General features: G+C 35.8%; 1 protein-coding gene across 1 annotated transcript in view; it reads right to left on the bottom strand.

Annotated features, from left to right (window-relative positions):
- OLA1 (Obg like ATPase 1) overlaps window positions 1-20264 on the bottom strand; it is a 164085-nt gene that overhangs the window by 118719 nt on the left and 25102 nt on the right. The window lies entirely within an intron of this gene.

Raw genomic sequence — 20264 nt, 5'->3', positions numbered from 1 at the left:
TCAAGTATCTAAAGTTAGTCTTGTGGACATCAAGTTTGATATCTAGCAGATTAAATCTAGCCTTCAAAAATAGGTATTTTCCCCTTTCCCTTTCATTGGGGGCTACATTTGGTTTGCTTCCAAAGAAAAGGGAAAATGTGAAAAGGAAAAAATAGAACTTTACAGGTAAAAAAGCATGGGAAACACCACCTTCATCAAGTGACAATGGTTTACATATCCCTGATGTCATGTAGATACTATGTCATGTAGACACCTGGATACAATGTGAATGGCATTTCATCTCTGTGGTTCGTGAGAAAAAAATCAGGATAACACAATTTGAGGGTACAACAGAACATTCCAACAGTAAAAACTGTCAAGGAAAAGAAGGAAAGACTAACAAACTATCAGAGGAGGCCAGAGAAGACTAAGGAAACATTACACAAATAAAATGTGGTCTCCTGAACTGGATTCTAGAACAGAAAACAGCAGCAGTAAATAAAATGGTGCAATCCAAATAAAATCCAGTTTAATTAACAGTAATGTACCAATGTTGGTTTAATAAAGGTACCATGTTTTACATACTTAGTTTTGACAAATCTACCACTGTAAAATAAGGGGATATTAAAACAAAGATAACGTAAGAGGAAACTGAAACTGGGTATATATATGAGAACTCCCGATGCCATCTCTGAAACTTTCCTGTGAATCTATAATTATTCCAAATAAAAAGTTTACTTAAACAAAAGTGGGCACTGATGGCATGGAAAGATATTCAGGATATTTTAAATGAGAAAATTAAGTTTCAGTAAAATAAGCATAATATGATCTTACATTCTTTGAAAATGGATTTTTATTATAAAAGTAATGTGTTCACACATCTAGTCAAGGCTATGGTTTTTCCAGTGGTCATGTATGGATGTGAGAGTTGGACTGTGAAGAAGGCTGAGCGCCAAAGAATTGATGCTTTTGAACTGTGGTATTGGAGAAGACTCTTGAGAGTCCCTTGGACTGCAAGGAGATCCGACCAGTCCATTCTAATGGAGATCAGTCCTGGGTGTTCTTTGGAAGGAATCAGGCTAAAGCTGAAACTCCAGTCCTTTGGCCACCTCAGGCGAAGGGTTGACTCTTTGGAAAAGACTCTGATGCTGGGAGGGATTGGGGGCAGGAGGAGAAGGGGACGACAGAGGGTTAGATAGCTGGATGGCATCACAGACTCGATGGACATGAGTTTGGGTGAACTCCAGGAGTTGGTGATGGACAGGGAGGCCTGGAGTGCTGCAATTCATGGGGTCGCAAAGAGTCGGACACGACTGAGCGACTGAACTGAACTAAACTGAATGTGTTCACATATTTAGAATACTCAAGTATATTAGCCAAAGTAAAACTAGAGCATAAAAGAGAACCAAAAATCAGGTGAACTAACAAACAAATAGTTTATTTCGCTTTAATTTCAATCTTGAAACAAATGATCCAACTTAGTGAGGCAGCTCTGGTCCTTGCAGTCAACTATCCTCTAAGGCACCGCCACCATCTGCATGATCTAAGCACTTCAGTTAAATTGGCATAAAAGGAGAAAGGTCCCAGGTGGCTCAGACAGTAAAGCATCTGTCTGCAATGCAGGAGACTGGGGTTCGATCCCTGGGTGGGGAAGATCCCCTGGAGGAGGACATGGCAACCTACTCCTGTATTCTTGCCTGGAGAATCCCATGGACAGAGGAGCCTCGCAAGCTACAGTCTATCGGGTCGCAAAGACTCGGATGTGACTGAAGCTAGTTAGCAAGCACACAAAAGGAGAAAAAGCAACTGCTAGCGGAGACATGGGCAATGCCTTAAAATCTAGGATAAGCGTCACTTCTTTTCACAATCCACGGCTGAAAATGTAGATACATGTCCATTCTCACTGCAGGTTTGGAAATCTAGTAAAGATGAATGGACATGTGCAAGGAAGGAAAACATGTCCACTTCTGTGGACAGCTAGTAATTGCCAGAAAAGGTAGACAAAAAGTTAAAATTATCTCACAATCTCCAAATAACTATTGCTAACATTTGAATATGAGACTTTTTTCTCTAGGGCTTAAATGAAACCAAATACCTGCTTTTTTACTTCATGTGTCACAGGGACCTGTCCATTTTAATATAAACTGCATAGTATTCCACTGAATTAATGTACTATATTTAATTTCACTTAATCTATATTTTATCCATTTTTATGACTTTCCTATAGTACCTAACAAAGAATCAGATGAACAGGCTGGTTTTTTTTAATATTCTTAACATACAGACAACAATAGAAAACAATGAAAAAGAAGACCACATTTACAATACCAAATGCAACAGAAAAAGATTAAAAACCTGGAAATTAATTTTACAAGAAATGTGCAAAACCAACACAAGGAGGAACTTTCCAAACACTTCAAAAGTAGACCTGAACAAGTAAAAGAATACATGTTTCTGAATGTAAAGATTAAAAATTCTTTTTAAACTAACTTATAAATTTGTTATAATAACAATGCCAGTAAGATTTTTCTGTGATGAAGAAAGTTGATTATTAAGTTTATACAGGAAAAATAAATAACGAGACTAGCCAGGAACAGTATGAAAATGAGGGGAACAGCCCTACCGGATACTACAATATATACTGTCTTTTAATATGAAATACTTTAATGTCATTAAAATACTTTTAATGATTTTAAAAGTGTCACATTAGCAAATGAATAAACTAACATGCTGGTGAAACACAGTAAGATTAGAAACAGACCCAAGAATTTATAGGAGGGACTTACCTGGTGGCCCAGAGGCTAAGACTCCTGCTCCCAATCCAAGGGAGCCTGGGTTCCATCCCTGGTCAGGGAACTAGATCCCATATGCTGCAACTGAAGATTCCACATGCCACAACTAATGACCCAGCACAGCCAAATAAATAAATAAAAGGATTTCTAGGAATCTAGCATATGACAGAGGTGGCATCTCAAGTTAGCAAAGGATAGACTTTAATAAATATTATTTGAAAATCAAAGAGCTATTCTCAAAATATACATATATATATATACAGTAGAATGGATGTGTTACCGTTTACACAAAGATAGAACTCGAAATGAATTAGAGATTTACAAGTAAAAAATGAAACCATAAACATACTTAAAGAAAATATAGATGAATTATTTTATAACCCTCAAGACAAAGACAAATGATCAATTAAAAAATATTTGCAATGCATAGATCTAATATTCCCCACATATAAAGAATTCTTAGTTATTACAGGGGAAAATAAAGAAAACACCCAATAGAAAAACAGGCAAGCAACATAAATAGGCAATCTGAAGAAAAACACAAATAGCTATTAAACATATGAAGAGTTGCCCAACTTCATTTATAATTGAAAAAGCAAATTAAAACTAACCCACAGGTTTGATCCCTGGGTCAGGAAGATCCCCTGGAGAAGAGAATGGCAACACACTCCAGTCTTCTTGCCTGGAGAATCCCATGGACAGAGCCCGAAGGGCTACATAGTCCCTAAGCTGGCAAAGAGTCAGACACGACTGAGTTGCTGGAAGTGGTATAAAAACGGCACACTCCTAGGAAGGAAATCTGCATTATCTGCCATAATTTTTCCCTCTAACTCAACAACTCCATTTCTGTGAATCTCTCATAAACTTTCACATATATGAAATAACACATGTACTAGATTATTCATTGTGGCATTATAACGTAATCAGAGTTAAAAACTGGAAATAAACCAAGCATCCAGCACTACCAAACTTGTTGAATAAATGATCACGTTAGTCACACAAGGAAATAATGTGTCTGTGAAGAAAAATGAAAACAAGCTCTGTGCACTGATATGGAGAGCTGTTGAGGACACTTTAAATGTCAAAAGCAAAGTGTATCACAGTTTATATGGTTGCTATTTTGTTTAGGAAACGGAAAGGAAAAATACTTAACTGTGTTAGCTTGTATTTGTATAAAAAATACTATGGGAGAATAAGCAATAGTAATAAAAAATACTAGAGTCAGGGGGGCACGGTAGAACAAGGGAAGACTTTTCAGTGTATATCTTTAGAAATCATTTTACTTTTGAGCCACAGAAGTTAGTCAGGTTCTTTCTCACTGTAAGGGAGTAGTAACAACTCTCCAGCTCTCTACATCCCAGGGCAGAAACTAAAAGTTCTGATAACGTTTTTTATACCCTCTTTTGGAATGAAAATATTTCCTGATGACTATTCTCTGCTTCCAAGATTTAAAAATCCCAGTGTCTAAAATAACATGTGCCCAATTCTTATTCAAACCCCCTGCTCTAAATACATTCATTTTTCTCTTGTTAAAAGACTAACTACTTTAGATTGCAACCTTTAGTAAAATTAAATACGATCATAAGAATTTGTCTTCTGTGGCTTGTTGATTATAAGAATAAAACAAACATACGTATACCGCAATTCTCTGCATGTCATTATTATCATCTGGTATTCTACAATGTGTCTGGTTAGAAGTTTTTACTTCATGTGAAACATATCAATGTGCTCATACACTTTCCCTCCTTTGCCCACCCTTCCTCTCCCTCTCCCCCACCCTCAGCTCTCTCTGGTGGCAATTTTAAAACTATAGGAACACTCCGGCTCAGAAGGGATCCAAAACACAGGCTTCTGTTCTAGTTAAATATCCTATCTGAATCCTGCTGTGCTTCATGTTCCATCTGGATTTCTCTCCTGTTGTAACATCAGTATTTGCAAGAAAATTTCCTGCAGGAAGCATTTGTAGGTCTGCAATGTAAAATCCTATCATAAATAACCACTTTAAGGTAGGTAGAAGTTTGTATGTTCAACCATGCCTTAATTATTACTATGCTAAAAAGAAAAATCATTGCTAATTTTTTATTCAGATATCACAGGCATAAACTTTCCAGTTGCATTCATGAAAAAAAAAATCTGTTAATATACTGTCTTCATATAGTAACTAATCCAAAATAGAAAACTATCCTCGCACCCACTGAAGTCTCAGGGACAGATGCACTGATTAGACACTTCAACGGCATAGCACGGCATAGCATATGATGTCTGAAAGGGCTTTCTGAGGCAGATGTTCCATCACATGACTCATCTGATCATTTACTTATATACTAATGTCCACTCTATTATATCAGTTACATCAGAGTAACCATGCAGTGAAAAAGAAACCAAATTTTATTCCTGCAAATATAAAGTTACCTTTTACTTTCAGTTTCTGAAAAGAACAAAAAATTCTTACTTATGAGTTTTCTGCTTCTGAATCATTGAACCCATGTAGAGTTTCTATATACAAACTATTGTCAAGGGTAGGAACTCAATTATTGCAGAGATATACCACTGGCTACCTTGGAAAATGTACTTATACTACACTTTACCTTTATAATATAACTGAATAGTGGCATTCCTAAAGCTTTTTACAAAATATAAAATAAATTTGCTTTAAGTGAGTAATTTTATTCCATTAGTTCTGAAATCTGCTCACTGAAAAAGTTATCTGAAGAAAATACTTGTCATTTTAAATAATGTCAATATATTAGAGCTCTTAACTTATTTTAAAAAATTATAACCAGGACTATTTAACAAGACAACAAAGGGGAAATATTCAGATTACTTCAAATCCACTGGTAAAGTTATCTAAGCTTCCAGATTGCTGTGTAGAGTTAATGTTACTGTAAGTATAAAAGAAGTTACGTAACTATCTAAATATTTATTCTAGTATCAATCTTAAGTCTTAATCAAACAGCTATACTTTGTTCTTTTTTTAACAGAAGAAAATGAATAAAAATGACTGCAATACAGTTTCAACTGGGAGTTTAAAAATTAGAATACTGTTAAAGTGATCATGAATATATCGTAAGTATTACACTTCATTTGAAAATCAAATCGTATGAAGATTATCCACACACACAAGGTTTTCAACATTTATCTCTTTATGTAATATTTATTGAAGGCAAATTTTTAAATTGAGAAACACCTTTAATAATATAACCACCTTCTTATCTGCTACCAAAATAAGGGGGAAATTTTTATGAATCTGTCATGTAAAATAGTAGTCAATAGCTGCATACAATCAGTAAACAAATTTAGTTCAAGGCAAGAATTAAATCACCATTTAGTGGTTGCAATTTAGATTATTCTAGCGTGTAATAGTTTAATTGTATAAAACAAAGCTGATGTCACAAATACAAAAGAACTTCTTGCAAAGCAAGTACTACAAGTAATTTCTATGTTGCCACTGATGGCTGACAAGTGATGAGCACTTTGTTCAAAAGTATACACCATGCACATAAGACAACAGGTGGTTTATAAAAAGAAAATACTGAAGTTCTTAAATTGTTCATAATCAACATTTTTATGTTTTGCCAGAATATCTGCTTTAATCTTTGAATAGTCAAAAGGTTTATTACACAGGGAAATGCAGTATTCCCAACATAAAAAAGGATAAACTGAACCAGACAAACTAGGATTAATACTGGGCTAAAAGGCTTCCCAGGTGGTGCAGCGGTAAAAGAACCCACCTGCCAATGCAGGAGACACAGACTCTACCCCTGGATCCAGAAAATCCCCTGGAGAAGGAAATGGCAACCCATTCCAATGTTTTTGCCTGGAAAATTCCAATGGCCAGAGGAGCCTGGTGGGCTGCAGTCCATGGGGTTGCAAAGAGTCAGACACTACTGAGCATGCACGCAGAAAGTATTTATATGAAACAACATATTAATATATTGCCAATGTGTTGATACATTGCCAATGTACTTCATAGTTTAATAATTTAGGTTAAAATATTTTCAAAAAAATTTAATCTATTCTTATTAACTGATATCTGAGTACTGTTATTCAGTGCTAGAGAAAAGTCTCCCCATAAAAACAAGAAACAAACACCAAACTCTTTAGGCCTATTTAGCTACCAGTGTAAGAGGTGTTTTCTCATTGATGGAAAAAAGTGTAACAGATGCCAGTGTCCCAAATGACTAGCACTCCTCACTACCACCACCACTCAACCCAAGAATCTAAAAGCTTTTACGGGAGCACTAGAAGCTATGTTATTTTTGATACTGCTCTTTAAAAGAGAATAATGTAAAGCAGAATGAAATAAAATTTCAAGTTTAAGATATAGGTATTCACTGTCCCAATCCTCCCACTGCAATGAATTAATCACAAAAAATTTGATTTGGAATGGATTATGATTAAAAGATTTTTCCCATTCCTAAATATTCCTATACACAAAAGATCCTTATTTGTGATAAATGATTTTCACTGTTTTAGTTTAAAGAGCAGTGACTAGGGATGGAGAAGGGTAGACTTAAGTCACTAAAAAATGAGGAAAAAATAAACAGGCAAGTGTGATTACAACTTCCCTTACTGTCACATTAATACAGCCAATAAATACTTAAATCTCTCTAAAACTCATATTACAACTGTTTAATTCTGGGATATATATGTAACATCCAATTTATTTACACATGCTAGCCAAATATTCATTTGCAGACAAAGCGCCTAACACAGGCAATGTCTATTATTCAAAGGCTTTTCAAATGACCATGTAGCTGAAAGCTCTGCACATTAGAAGTAAAAAATTTTATACAATGCTTGCAAAACAAAAATGGTAAAGTCAAGTGATAAATTATTTTCATTTACCTGGAATAGTGGAACCTGAAGAAATCCGGGTTGTATTAATGAGAAGAATATAGGCAAATTCATAAAGAATAACAAAGACTTTGGGGCATATTCAAAGAATTTAGAACAGTGGTTCTCAAAGTGTGGTCACAGAGCCCTGAGGGGTCTGCAAGTTCAAACCGTTCTGCCATAATAATAACAAGATGCTGTCTGTCTTCCTCACTGAGTTGACGTTTGCAGTCATAGTGCAAAATCAATAGTGAGAAAACCACCAGGAACTCAGCATGAATCAAGGTAGTGATCTCAAACTGTACTAGTAATCACTGTATTCTTCACATACACAACAACCAAGTTTCAGTTAAGAATGACCTTAATAAAAGTAAAAATTATTAACTTTACAAAATCTCAACCTGGGGTATACATCTTTTTAATATGCTGGGTGAAGACACAGAAGTACACATAAAACACTTCTGCTACATACCAAAATACAATGGTTATCAAGGAAAAACATTTGAATTGCAAACTGAACTAGTCACTTTTTCTGTGGAACATCATTTCTACTTGAAAGAACAACTGACATCCAAACCATGGTTATATCTGGCAGCCATTTTATTGTAAATGATAAAATTTAGGCTCTCAATTGAAAGTTAAAATTTTGGAAAACTTGTACGTGCTACCATGACACTGACACCTTCCCCATATGTAAAGACTTTTCTTATGAGATCTGTGGTGATATTAACAGATGTGATTTTGTGCTACAGTATAATGAAATATGTTATAATTTAAAAGATCTGCAGAATACTCACTGAGAATTGGTATTTTCCAAATGACTAAAGGTATGCATGGGTAGAAGAGTCATTCAAAATACAAAATAGACCAGTGGATTTTAATGTAAGAGAAAAAGAGTCCATTGCTATATTGCAGACTTTATATTTCAATTAACTTTTAAGAAACTATTTATAAACTATTTAAGAAACTATTTATCAACTATTTTTGATGCAGTATCAAAGAATAATATTCACAATTATCTAAAATGATTACTAAAATAGTCTTCCTTTTTCCAATCACATATCTGTATAGGGCCAGATTTTCTTTATTTATCTCACTCAAATAAACATTGCAAAAAACTAAATGTACAAGCAAATATAATCCAGCAATCTCCTATAATGTCAGACATTAGCAATTTGCAAAATATAAAACACTCCCACTCTTATTAAATGTTTTTGTTTTCGAAAATAAAATTATTTTTCAAAAAATGTTAACATATACTGGGTTTACCACTGTTATTTTAAAGAACATTAAGAAAGAAAGACATTTTTAGTTTTAGTTTTAATTTCTAATATGGTAAATATGGATTGATATTAACCTATATAAATACAAGCTTTTGGTATATTTAATAATTTTAAGACTATAAAAGAGTCTTAAGGCCAAAAAATTTGAGAAATGCTGCCTTAGAGGTTATTAATTCAAACTTAATTTTAAGATATCTGTCCACCTTTCCATATAGACAAGTGGCTGGAAAAATTGCATTCTTTTTTTTTAAATGAATTTCTCTAGGGGATATAAAGAATGATAGCCGAGTGAGAAGCTATAGCAGTTAGAAAAAAAAGAACAAGTGCTCTTTTAGACACTTTGCTATTTTCAGACCTGGGGCAGAGAATAAAAGAGATAAACCAGGAACATCCTGCACATCATCCCAGATAGCATAAAACCATCAAAGACTACTAGTGTGGCATCAAAGAGATTGAAAATTTTTTCGTTAATCACCTTCAGAGGATGCTAATGAATCAACTCATCATCGTGCCAACTTTATCCTAGGAAAAATGCCAACATATCCCTTTTTTTTGTGTATCACCCAAATAACCAAGGGAGAGGGTGGAGACCGCAGTAAAGTATTTCAATGGGACCCTAATTTAGTGAAAATAAGATCCTATAACCTTTAAATGTATTTTTTAATTCCAGATAAAATACTGATACATTGATGCTAATTAACAGTAAGCATCCACGTTCTAAAGTAAGCTGTATTTTGCTTACCATACATAAATTACTTTGAAAGAAACCCACACAAAACATCTATCTATGAACCAAGAAAAACTACAACCTCTCTAAATGTGATCTTTCTTTCTCTCTGAACTCTATCCCCAGAAGTGCTTGTGAACATCAAAGTAATTACTATGAGTACTTTAGGCTCAAAAACAGAATGTGAAGATTTTCTTGAAGTAACTAGGTTCTAAGGTAAAGGAAACTAAAGAATTGAAATGTGGGACCAAGAATGTTAAAGTCAATTAACTAAAAATGTACACAACACATGAGAGATAATGGTTAACAGGAAGGGTTTTAGATCAAAGAGCCCCAATTCTACTTCCAGTTCTGCCATTTACTAACCTGAGTGAGCTACCTGCCCTCTTTAATTGTTGCTTTAGCATGTAAAATGGGAATAGCAGTGCATACTTCAAGTAAACCTTGTGAAAACTTAAATGAGGCCACAGATGTAATAATAAAGCTTTAAGCTATTGCCTATAACATATTGTGTGCTAAGTCGCTTCAGTTGAGTACAACTCTTTGCGACCCCATGGACTGTAGCCCACCAGGCTCCTCTGTCCATGGAGTTCTCCAGGCAAGAATACTGGAGTGGGTTACCAGACCCTCCTTCACATATTAATCCTCAGTAAACAAAACTTCTGGTACCAGTATCTGTCATTCTTCATGTCATGTAAAGGAAAAGAAAGGCGATGATGAGAAATGTTGGGAAGAACAATTTTTTTCACCAACTATCAAGAGATATCATTATCAGTCCAGTAAAGACTAGCTGCCACTCTGCCTTAGCTGGTATAGGGCAGTTAAAAAAATTAAAGGAAAATACAACATATAAACATCAGGGTTAAGTATACCACGTAAAATAATATTAACTTTCTCTCCTTCATTAGATTTCCTAACATAGTATTACCTAGTAAGTCATTTAGTGAAAAAACAGACGTTTATAACATATGTATGCAATACTTGTATGCAAATACTCAGTATAAATCTATTTGCAAGTAAAGTAATTAAGTTTCCTAATGCCTCTCAAATGAAATAAAGCAAAGTTTAGAATTCTCATCCACGAATTACAATGTCAGCAAAGAAAGGCTGACAACAAGAACTGAAAGAGATTATAACAAAGAAGGATTAAAATTCAAATTCAAATTATAGTCTGGTCTTAATTTACATCAAATTTAACTCAGAGATTAACCACAAAGCCCTGCCAAGAACGGCAAACCAGGTAAACAGCAACCCCCTAGTAAATTCCAGTGCGTTCAGACTCCTCCATTCTCTCTCTTCCAACAACTGTTCTTCAGGAACAGTTCTACTCTTGGGGCTCTGCCAGCTGTTTCCTTATCAAAGTCACTTAGCTTTTCCCCTTTACTCTCAATAGGGTAAATAGTTAACATGTAATCTTATTTCACTGATCTATGTATACTTTAAGTTGTTCCCAATATACACTGTACAACTGGTATTTACAGCTGATTAAATGCAGTATGATAATTTCTACAAAAAAGCAAATTCAAGAAACCCTGTTGAAAATCAACATGGCAATGGCTAGCAAGTAATGAAATGTAAAAGAATGTACCCTTTGATTAATTAATTTCTCTCCAATAATTATTTCTTAAGCAAATAATGGCTTCCCCAGTGGCTTAGTGGTAAAGAATCCACTTGCAATGCAGGAGATGCAGGCTTGATCCCTGGATCAAGAAAATCCCCTGGAGAAAATGACAACCTATTCCAGTATTCTTGTCTGGGAAATCCCATGGATCCTGGAGGGCTGCAGCCCATCGGGTCCACAAAAAGGTCAGACATGACTGGGCAACTAAACAACAAAAAGAGCGAACAATACAATAAAGGCAAAAAGGTATGTGAGTAAAGTCACTCGCAGAAGAGTCATCTATCACAGCAGAATAACTAAAAACATACTCTAGTATCTAGGAAATGATAAATTGTAGATCACTGGCAATGAAATATTATCCTCTCATTAAAAATTATTATTACTATTAAAGCTACCCTAAAATAAGAAAAATGTTTTATGATTTTAAGCAATAAAATAGCTCCAGGAAGTAAACAGAGTAAACACAGGGTAGCAATTAAAGGATGAGTTTTGCTAAAAAATCTTGACTCTGCCAACTCAGTAGCTGTGTGGTTTTTGGGAGTTATTTAAACTCCCTGAGATCCAGTTTCCTCATTTCTAAAATGGGCTAATAAGATCTCATTCACAGGAGTATCATATGAGAGCACCAAAAAGTGCCTGCTCCTAACTCAGTAAATTCCTTTCCCTATTACTCATTCATCTGATTCCTTCCTATTACTACAACCATGAGTTTATAAATAGCAGATCATATTTAAAATGGTGATATATAATAAGACTGTGGTTCTGTATTTAAAATCATAACCTACAGTAAATTTCCTTTATGGGACTTTATTTTCTTAAGTTCTTTAAAGTAAAATATCAATCCTTGATCTGACTAAACCCCCAAATATAACACTTCCAATTGGTTTTAAAAGCCATATTCAAAATAATTTTAATTAGAGTTCTTTCTCAAACTTTTTATACACAATACACAAATCAGAATTCAGCCTGAATATACAAAGATGGAAAAAAACAAGTTAGGAAATGAGTGGGGTACATGTTATCCCCTGCATTTTCATTTTCACAAAGGATTTAACAAAATTTGAATAGTAAATTTAGTTGGGGAATGAGGGAGAACGCTATTCCCAGAAAGCTATAATGTATAAACACCATTTCAGTTCTATCGGCCTAACAATTGGCGTACAAGAGAAGATCTTCACAGAGGACTTACGGAGAAGGTGGATACAGTCGTCCCTTTCCACTCAGGGAAGAGCAAAGCGGAACAAAACCACCTTCCCCTGACCCAACTCTTTACCTATATGATGGGTAAAGTATCTAGAGGTCTGGTGAAACAGTGGGGTCTTCTTTAGTTTCCAACAGCAAGAACTCAGTCAGTCAAATCCAAGCCAGCCAGGCAACGTGCCTTCCTCCCTCCTGCACTGGGAGCAAAGACAGCAAGACAAAGGGAAGATGGAGCAGAAGGAGACATCACAGACCTGGATGAGATCGTTCCAGGCTCTTGAGCAGTCTGCGGGTTGCAGAGGGACACCCTGACCTCAGCAGGGGAGAGGAGAGGAATCTTTTGGTTCTAAAGGACTAGCGCTGCTACACAGCCTGCAGCCCTTAAAGGAAGCCCCGCCATTCCCTCAACTGCCTAGGCTGGCAACCCACAAGCTCAATATTTTGAGTCACTGATGCAGGAAAATGATACTGGGCCTACAATGGGTGGTTCACGGGTGTCAATGTAAAATTTGCAAAGGGACAAGTTATAGTAAAACTGAAGACTTACATTGTAGTAAAACACAAGTGTTATGATTTCATTCAAGTATAACAATGAATACACTGGTTTTCAAAACCAAATCAGTCTCAAACTTACATTTTTAACTTAACATAATGACAGTGTTCTGACAACTAAGAAAAACGTAGTTCAAACATTAATGTTTAAAAGATCAAGAGACTCTCCAGGACCTTAGAAGTTGCCCTTCCATCCCTGAGTAATTTCAACTCTTAGTGAGAGAAGAGCTTTTTAAAGAATCCATATAGTTGCTATTTTGAGCAGAGAGGACAGGAAAGGAGAGCTCTAAAATGATATCTCTAAAATGTGTCAGAAAAGACAATTAAGAAAAAAAAAATGAGAATGCCTCAAGCACCTAAGTAAATATAAGACCACCATGAATATGAGGATACGTTTAAGCAATTAAACTGTAAACAGCTAGCAGATTAAATAACTTCATACACTATTACAGTGTAAACTAGAAGGAACTGTTTCCTACTGCTGCAATATTTTCCACAGTAAACAGAAGTTCATTATTAGAATGCGTTGTATATGTAGATGAGAACCACTGCATGATTACTTAACCCATTGAATTTGTACCGAGGAAACAAAGAAAACATATGTTTTTTGGTCAGATTGTTTACTGCAATCCAATACTAGATTAATTTAATAAATACTGCTGAAAAAGAAAATTACAGGACCCAAAGAAAAAAAATCTCCATTATTTTAGGATACAATCAAAGACAGCTTTATATTGGCAATTTGTGCTAGGCAAAAATGTGTGACTCATTTTAAACTCTTAAATGACGTGCTTATGAGGAAGGGGGGAGGTGGTCTCTTGAAAAACAGCAATTTATGTTCGTGGTAATTAAAGGTGATTTACAAAACATATAAACACCTAACTTAACCTAAAGGGGGGGTGGCAATTAAATGAAAGCATTTTTACCTTCTCATTTAGCAGTTCAATAAAGTTGTAGTGCCTTGAGGGCTAACATTCTATATAAACAAGAAAGGCAACTTAAAATCTCTTTCTTCCATCAGTGCTACTTTTTAGCAAACACAGGCAACAAAACTAAAGGAACTCTCTGGAATCTTACTGTTAAAACTCTAACTGAGCAATTTAGACATATGAAATTCAAACAAGACACAGAGGAATAGTAATACAAAACAGAATGAAGACGCATCTGTCATTAATAACAAAAGAGAAAGGATCAGGGCTTTTATTTTTCCTGGTCAAAAATTCTAACCATCTGCACAGAAATCATCTACATAGATTAATTTTAATTCTATCTCATATGAACTTGTCTGCCCAGTTTAAGAGACGTAAGCCCAAAAGAAAAGTAAAATCAGTCAAGGGCTTAAAGTCATATTGCAGAGTGGGAGCAAGGGGGGCAACAGACATTTTTTTAAGAATTATAAAACTTCATAGATCTTTCAAAATAAAAAGAAATGACATAAAAATCAAGCTACAATTAACAGTTATTCTGAAAACTGAAATGCTCTACTTACTAGATTTTTTTTTTAAGGAAAATAAACATTGGAAAATAAATTCAAATAGAAACTAAACTCTTCCACGTAATCAGGAGAGGAAAATAAGCACATATCCTTTCAGATTTTAAAGAAAAGGCAGTTACTTCTGAAGACTGGAAACAAGGGACAGACATGAAATTTTATTGTGAACACCTTCATTATTTCCTATTTTGTTTATAATAACCATGTATCATTCAGAATTTTTAAACATTATGAATATTTTTTAAAGTATCAACATCTATTTAGCCATTTATAATGAAGAGGTAGGGTGAAATCTGATAAAACCAAAACTGCCCACTCATTAGATATGATGGGGAGGGGGGGATAAACAAATAACCAACTACTGGAGAACACTACCTAAATTATACATAATCCAACCTATTATAAGGGATACTTTTTGATATCACATAGATGGCTATTGATTATATCACAAAGCTACAGTGGGCTGGCATGACTAGCAAGCCTTTCCCTTCACTTTGACAAACCAACAAGGAATTTTCTTCAGATGACTCTGCACTGGGGATATTAAAACAACTAGTGTAAATACAATAAAAATGTTAAGAATCCATTTAGAAGACTACGCTTCCTTTCCTATTATCATTCTTCTTCTTGGGGTGGGAAAAAAAAAGCCAGATGAAATGAAATACTGAGTTCTTAATGACCTTAACTCAATCTTTTCATCTCTCAAAGCCCAGCTCAGGTTGGGTGGCCAGTTCTAGGCTGTGTCTGTCAAGGGCACAGATAAGGTTCCTGCGTTGGAAGGAGGAAACTGGATAATATCCCCTTACCAAGAATACATAAAATGAGGAAGAGATAACTGTACTAAAAGGAATTACTTATTAGAACAAGGAGGTATAAAGGCAATCTGCCTTACATACACACACACACTCAACCACACACCACTAAGGTACCTTAGAAATTCAAGTATCATTTAATGGCAGAACAGAAAATACAAATATAATGCTGTGGGAGCTCTCAAGGAAGTAACTTCTGTAACAACAGAACCCACTAATTTCATTATCTGAGAATAAAATCTTTAAGTAAATCATCCTGGCAGAACTGTCCTGATTAGCCCAGTTTAAAAACCAAACATTTTTACAGATAGCAGTAGATCACTGACAACTCCTGAATCACAACATTCTAAGCAAAGCCATCTTCTCACTGATTTAATACAGAACTCCTTAGAATTTTACTTGAATCATTTGTACATACCTTACATCGGACTTCCCTGGTGGCTCAGACAGTAAAGCGTCTGCCTACAATGTGGGAGACCCAGGTTCAATCCCTGGGTCAGCAAGATTTCCTGGAGAAGGATATGGCAACCCACTCCAGTATTCTTGTCTGGAAAATCCCATAGATGGAGGAGCCTGGTAGGCTACAGTCCATGGGGTCACAAAGAGTCGGACACGACTGGGTGACTTCATTCACTCACTACATTGGTATTTAAATAAGAAAATTTCTCATGTTTTAAAAATCAGAATAATACATGTTCACTTTTTAAAAAGCTAGCCAAGGGTATAACATAAGAAAGGAAAGTCACCCACCTCTCTCTCCATCCCAATTCTATTCTCCAAAGAATCTATTAATAATTTGATGTCTCTCTTCAAATGTCTTTCTATGAATATAAGCTAACTAATATTGTAGCCATTAGCCACATATGGCTATGCTGCTGCTGCTGGTAAGTCGCATCAGTCATGTCCGACTTTGTGTGACCCCATAGATGGCAGCCCACCAGGCTCCCCCATAGATGGCAGCCCACCAGGCTCCCCCATCCATGGGATTCTCCAGGCAAGAGTACTAGAGTGGGTTGCCGTTGCCTTCTCCGACATATGGCTATAAAGTACTTGAAATGCGGCTAGTCCAAATGAAGATGTGCTCTAAGTAAAAATTATACACCAGATTTCAAAAACATGGCACCAAAAAATATATCAATAAATTTTCATATTGACTAACACTGAAATAATATTTTTGATAGATTAAATGTTATTAAAGTTAATTTCATTTGTTACTTTTTGAATGTGACTATCAGAAAACTTTTAGCTACACAGGTAGCTCACATTATATTTCTATTGGTCACCACTGGTACAAAGGCTAACAGTGCAGGTTTTGCAGTCAGACTGGCCTTACTGAGTACTACTCCCAACTATACCACCTACCAGCTATTAACCTCGGACACATGTTCTAACCTCTCTGTACCTACATCTGACTTACTCTGGGATTTGAATGAAATTCCTCACATAAAGCACTTACCACATAGCCTGGCACATAGTAAGTACTTAATAAATATTTGATGGCAACAAAAGAATAAAACTATAACCCAATTCTTTTAAAATCACTATACAGCATCTGTCTCTTCAGAAAAGTCTCCAGATATGTCTATAGGTCACTACTGTGAAGAGCAGGTAGTCTCTGGAAAACAGCATACACCGAGCACTTAACTTCTCTTTTTCTTTCCCCACACCCACCACACACACAAATCATGGATCTTTTAACATGTTTACTATATAGATCCTAAACATTCAGATCTAAAAGTGAAGAAAACAGTGTGGTATGGTGAAAAAAAAAAGAGCTTAAAGAAGAGAGATGGGGAAATTCCCTAGTAGTCCAGTGGTTAGGACTCTGGCACATTCACTGCCCGGGGCCCAGATTCGATCTCTGGTTAGAAAACTAAGATCCTACAAGCTGCATGGTGTGGCCAGAAAAAGAAAGAAGAAAGATGGGCTCAAGACCAAATTTACATTTACTATGTACTTAAGCAAAACTACCTAGCCTTTTTCCCTCAATACCCTCACCTATACAGCTGGGATAACACCAATCCTGCAGAATTGTTAAGATTAAATAGAATATGTTAGAAAAAAAATCTACCATAGTACCTAATATTTGGAGAAGGAAATGGCAACCCACTCCAGTACTCTTGCCTGGAAAATCCCATGGACAGAGGATCCTTGTAGGCAATAGTCCAAGGGGTCACAAAGAGTTGGACATGACTGAGCGACTTCACTTTCACCTAATACTAGGTGCTTAGTAATCATTTCCCTTCTTCTGGAAATCAAAATAAAATGCCAACAACTCAGACACATGCTAATATTGTTAGTAATGAACTGCTTGCCAGGCCATAACTGCCAGAGTCTGTTCATACCCTAAAGTGAAAGTGAAAGTGAAGTTGCTCAGTCATGTCCGACTCTTTGCAACCCCATGGACACCAGGCTCCTCCATCCATGGGATTTTCTAGGCAAGAACACTGGAGTGGGTTGTCATCTCCTTCTCCAGGGAATCTTCCTGACCCAGGGATCGAACTCAGGTCTCCCACACTCTAGACAGACGCTTTACCATCTGAGCCACCAGGGAAGTCCTAAAGAGGTATTTAAAAACATGCTAACTCTACAGTCATCCCAGGTTCCTACATTTTGTCCCTTTAACAAGCAACTGGGGAACAGAACTCTGGAAAGAAGAGGGTACCACACATCCCATCTTCCCACCATTACCACCAACTACACACACATGCAAACACACAACAATTTAGGTGAAAATAATCAACTGTATTTGAAATTTTGTTTTCTATAACTATAAATGAGTACATACTTCACAATTAACAGTTCTATAAATCTGAACCTCCTATATGTTTCTAAATTGGGAACAAAACTGCCTCATACCTCAAAAAGCAGAACTCTTATTTCCAGGCTACAAGGTCATATCTCTAAGTGGCTGCTGAGAAACTAACAAGTTTCAACTATAAACAGCTTGACAGTAGGTGCAATGATACAGCCAAAGGTGCTGTCCTTCAGATAACACACAAGCACTTTAGCTTTCTGTTGAAAAATCACTTCAAAACTTCAAATGCCAGCTTTAAAAAGCTAAGGATTCCATGAAATCAACAGTCTTGTCATGTTCAAAGCTTTAAATATCTAACAATAGGAAGTTATATTGCTTCTAAAAATTGGTAAAAGCCAATTATATTGGCTCACTGAACTCTAGAGAAAAAAATTATTTTTCTAAATAAAACATCTATGAGAAGTTACCACATATATAAATTTTAAAAGAATTTGCTTCCCATAATGTGGTTACTATTTCCCTATTCTGTATTGTGTCACTTTTCTTTAACATGATCAAGGAAAACTAAAAGCACACAAAAAAGGAAAATTATGAATTCATAAAGAAATTTTGTTCTACAGTTAATACATACAACTCATCATAGAGTATACCCATAGCTCGTCAGAGTTGTTTATTCAAAATTATAGATGCCATTTATGGCAAAAATATGGAGAAATTCCCACTTTTTAAAAGTTTTTCAATTTTTTAAACCTTTATTTCTTTACTTATTTTTGGCTGTGATGTGTCTTCGTTGCTGCACAGGGTTTCTCTAGTTGCGGCGAGCAGGGGCTACACTTTAGTTGCGGTGCACAGGCTTCCCATAGCAGTGGCTTCTCTTCGTGCAGAGTGCTGGCTCTGGGTGTGTGGGCTTCAGGAGTGCGGCACCTGGGCTTCATAGTTGCAGTTCCCAGGCTCCAGAGCACAAGCTCAACAGCTGTGGCACAGGGGCTTAGCTGCTTCGGGGCATGTGGGATCTTCCCGGATCAGAGATCGAATTCATTATCTCTTGCATTGGCAGGAGGATTCTTTACCACTGAGCCGCCAGGGAAGCCCAGTTTTTCATTTTTTTTTTAAACTCATGCAAACCATTAAAAAAAAAGTTAATGGTTCCAAAAAAACCTGTCTCTCTTCTCTGTACACAATTAGAGAATGACATCTGGCATTTACAAGACCATTTACTCAATGTCTGTTTCCTCCACTGGATTGTAAGCACCATGAGGGAGGGTCATTTCTGTTTCCACTCACCATCATATCCCTTAGCACAACAGGAAGAGGTGCTCCACAAATAATGTGTCAAATAAGACAGGGTGGTCTAAAGATTTAAAGCCCCTCCATACTCACAAACCTACAATCTTATTCTCTGCCTACATCACAATCTCGTCCATAAAGTGTCTTTATATCTTCATCCAAGTAAAGCTACCTAGAACAGTGCTTCTCAAACTGTTATGAGCTTTTGTGGAATAAAATAAAAATGAATTACTAAGCAAAACTTTCTAAATGCTCATTCTCAGTTGCTTATAGCTACCTGTCTGGGACCAGTAACAGAGAAAAACACTAAATCAGACCCCACCTCTGATTTATATTTCCTTCATTTGCATTAATTTGTTCATTACAATATTATTACCATAAAGTAGTGTTGACCTGAGCCTTAACCTAAAACTTTCTATTTTTTCAGAGGATTACTATATTCGTGGGTCACTTCTGTAGAACTCAAACCAACACATAATTCCACCTATTTTCTGTCTTTGCTTTATATCCCTCTCTTCATTAACAACTAGCTGATCTATAGTTTCTCCTTAATCCTGTCATCTCTAATATATAACCCAGATGCTTTTCTCTCCTCTAGAATAATGGAATCCCCTCCTTTATCAATTCTGTCTTCTCAACACATGGAAAGCAAAAATGAAGGAAAATTCCACAAGTTAAGAAAATTTCAAAATGCCTTTTATAATCAACAAAATTACTTCTGCACAGAAACACTTCTCAATGAGTCTAATCCAAAATGGGATAAAATTCAATTAGAAACTGACAACAACACAGCATATACTGTGGAATAAGCCTTTTCATGTGGAGATGATACCTAATCACATTAAGTCGTAATTAACACACAAACCACGATTCACCCTGTGAAACTAAGCAAATCTTATTTTACTAGTTATTTATTATTTTATTT

The sequence above is a fragment of the Bubalus bubalis genome, chromosome 2, assembly GCF_019923935.1.
Source record: "Bubalus bubalis isolate 160015118507 breed Murrah chromosome 2, NDDB_SH_1, whole genome shotgun sequence".
Taxonomy (NCBI): Eukaryota; Metazoa; Chordata; class Mammalia; order Artiodactyla; family Bovidae; genus Bubalus; species Bubalus bubalis.
This window is presented reverse-complemented; position numbering and strand designations above follow the sequence as displayed.